The sequence below is a fragment of the Aegilops tauschii genome, chromosome 1, assembly GCF_002575655.3.
Source record: "Aegilops tauschii subsp. strangulata cultivar AL8/78 chromosome 1, Aet v6.0, whole genome shotgun sequence".
Taxonomy (NCBI): domain Eukaryota; kingdom Viridiplantae; phylum Streptophyta; class Magnoliopsida; order Poales; family Poaceae; genus Aegilops; species Aegilops tauschii.
This window is the reverse complement of record NC_053035.3, coordinates 463,383,419-463,387,259: the sequence shown is the minus strand read 5'-3', so window position 1 is coordinate 463,387,259 and position 3,841 is coordinate 463,383,419.

Below are 3,841 nucleotides of genomic sequence, written 5' to 3'. Positions count from 1 at the left end.
AACATCCACAAACGACACTCGAGGTTCAGAACACCGAGCGGTGCATTAAGGACATAAGCTTTCTGTGTAGCAATGAGGACAATCCTCAGTTTACGGACCCAGTCCGCATAATTGCTACTATCAACTTTCAACTAAATTTTCTCTAGGAACATATCTTAGTAGAACTAAAGCGTAAGCTACGACATAATTTGCAAAGACCTTTTGACTATGTTCATGATAATTAAGTTCATCTAATCAAATTATTTAATGAACTCCCACTCAGATAGACATCCCTCTAGTCATCTAAGTGATACATGATCCGAGTCAACTAGGCCGTGTCCGATCATCACGTGAGACGGACTAGTCATCATCGGTGAACATCTGCATGTTGATCGTATCTACTATACGACTCATGTTCGACCTTTCGGTCTCTTGTGTTCCGTGGCCATGTCTGTACATGCTAGGCTCGTCAAGTCAACCTAAGTGTTTCGCATGTGTAAATCTGGCTTACACCCGTTGTATGCGAACGTTAGAATTTATCACACCCGATCATCACGTGGTGCTTCGAAACAACGAACCTTCGCAACGGTGCACAGTTAGGGGGAACACGGCTCTTGAAATTTTAGTGAGGGATCATCTTATTTATGCTACCGTCGTTCTAAGCAAATAAGATGTAAACATGACAAACATCACATGCAAATCATAAAGTGACATGATATGGCCAATATCATCTTGCGCCTTTTGATCTCCATCTTCGAGGCGCGGCATGATCACCTTCGTCACCGGCATGACACCATGATCTCCATCATCATGATCTCCATCATCGTGTCTTCATGAAGTTGTCTCGCCAACTATTACTTCTAGTACTATGGCTAACGGTTAGCAATAAAGTAAAGTAATTACATGGCGTTTTTCATTGACACGCAGGTCATACAATAAATTAAGACAACTCCTATGGCTCCTGCCGGTTGTCATACTCATCGACATGCAAGTCGTGATTCCTATTACAAGAACATGATCAATCTCATACATCACATATATATAATTCATCACATCCTTTTGGCCATATCACATCACATAGCAAACCCTGCAAAAACAAGTTAGATGTCCTCTAATTGTTGTTGCATGTTTTACGTGGCTGCTATGGGTTTCTAGCAAGAACGTTTCTTACCTACGCAAAACCACAACGGTGATATGCCAATTGCTATTTACCCTTCATAAGGACCCTCTTCATCGAATCCGATCCGACTAAAGTGGGAGAGACAGACACCCGCTAGCCACCTTATGCATCAAGTGCATGTCAGTCGGTGGAACCTGTCTCACGTAAGAGTACGTGTAAGGTCGGTCCGGGCCGCTTCATCCCACAATGCCGCCGAATCAAGATAAGACTAGTAACGGCAAGCAAATTGGACAAATCATCGCCCACAACTACTTTGTGTTCTACTCGTGCATAGAATCTACGCATAGACCTAGCTCATGATGCCACTGTTGGGGAACGTAGCAATAATTCAAAATTTTCCTACGTGTCACCAAGATCAATCTAGGAGATGCTAGCAACGAGAGAGAGGGAGTGCATATTCATACCCTTGAAGATCGCTAAGCAGAAGCGTTACAAGAACGCGGTTGATGGAGTCCTACTCGCAGCGATTCAAATTGCGGAAGATCCAATCTAGCGCCGAACGGACGGTGCCTCCGCGTTCAACACACGTACAGCCCGGGGACGTCTCCTCCTTCTTGATCCAGCAAGGGGAGAGGAGAAGTTGAGGGAGAACTCCAGCAGGACGATGGCGTGGTGGCAATGGAGCTCGTGGTTCTCCGGCAGAGCTTCGCTAAGCACTACAGAGGAGGAGGAGGAGTTGGAGGAGGAGAGGGCTGCGCCAGGCCAGAGGGTGCAGCTGCCCTCCCACCCCTCCACTATATATAGGGGCAAGGGAGAGGGGGCCAGCCCCTTAGATCCCATCTGGTGGGAGGGGCGGCGGCCAGGGAGGGTGGCTTGCCCCCCAAGTCAAGGGGGGCGCCCCCTCCAGGGTTTCCCCCAACCCTAGGCGCATGGGCCCTAGGGGGGTTTGGCGCCCAGCCCACTTAGGGGCTGGTTCCCTTCCACCTACAGCCCATAAGGCCCACTGGGGCAGGTGGACCCTCCCGGTGGACCCCCGAAACCCCTTCGGTGGCCCCGGTACAATACCGGCATACCCCCGAATACTTCCGGTGACCTTATGATGACTTCCCATATATAAATCTTTACCTCCGGACCATTCCGGAACTCCTCGCGACGTCCGGGATCCTATCCGGGACTCCGAACAACCTTTGGTAACCACATACTATTTCCCATAACAACTCTAGCATCACCGAACCTTAAGTGTGTAGACCCTACGGGTTCGGGAACCATGCTGACATGACCGAGACATCTCTCCGGCCAATAACCAATAGCGGGATCTGGATACCCATATTGGCTCCCACATGTTCCATGATGATCTCATCGGATGAACAACAATGTCGGGGATTCAATCAATCCCGTATACAATTCCCTTTGTCAATCGGTATGTTACTTGCCCGAGATTCGATCGTCGGTATCCCAATACCTCGTTCAATCTCGTTACCGGCAAGTCACTTCACTCGTTCCGTAATGCATGATCCCGTGACTAACTACTTAGTCACATTGAGCTCATTATGATGATGCATTACCGAGTGGGCCCAGAGATACCTCTCCGTCATACGGAGTGACAAATCCTAGTCTCGATTCGTGCCAACCCAACAGACACTTTTGGAGATACCTGTAATGCACCTTTATAGCCACCCAGTTACGTTGTGACGTTTGGTACACCCAAAGCATTCCTACGGTATCCGGGAGTTGCACAATCTCATGGTCCAAGGAAACGACACTTGACATTAGAAAAGCTCTTAGCAAACGAACTACACAATCTTGTGCTATGCTTAGGATTGGTTCTTGTCCATCACATCATTCTCCTAATGATGTGATCCCGTTATCAATGACATCCAATGTCCATGGTCAGGAAACCATAACCATCTATTGATCAACGAGCTAGTCAACTAGAGGCTTACTAGGGACATCTTGTGGTCTATGCATTCACACATGTATTACGGTTTCCAGTTAATACAATTATAGCATGAACAATAGACAATTATCATGAACAAGGAAATACAATAATAACCATTTTATTATTGCCTCTAGGGCATATTTCCAACAATATGTTGAGATCCTTAATGCATATTAATAGCCCTCTGATTATGAACATGAATATGATTTGTGAGTAGTTACGTTTCTTCCTGGGGAAATGGGAGAAGTCTTGCTATTAGTAGTCATGTGAATTTGGTATTCGTTCGATATTTTGATGAGATGTATGTTGTCTCTCCTCTAGTGGTGTCTTGTGAACGTCGACTACATGACACTTCACCATTGTTTGGGCCTAGGGGAAGGCATTGGGAAGTAATAAGTAGATGATGGGTTGCTAGAGTGACGGAAGCTTAAACCCTAGTTTATGCGTTGCTTCGTAAGGGGCTGATTTGGATCCATATGTTTCATGCTATGGTTAGGTTTACCTTAATACTTCTTTTGTAGTTGCGGATGCTTGCAATAGGAGTTAATCATAAGTGGGATGCTTGTCCAAGTAAGGGCAGCACCCAAGCACCGGTCCACCCACATATCAAATCATCAAAGTACCGAACGCGAATCATATGAGCGTGATGAAAACTAGCTTGACGATAATTCCCATGTGTCGTCGGGAGCGTTTTCCTCTATATAAGAAATTGTCCAGGCTTGTCCTTTGCTACAAAAAGGATTGGGCCACCTTGCTGCACCTTATTTACTTTTGTTACTTGTTGCTCGTTGTCGGTGTCAAAA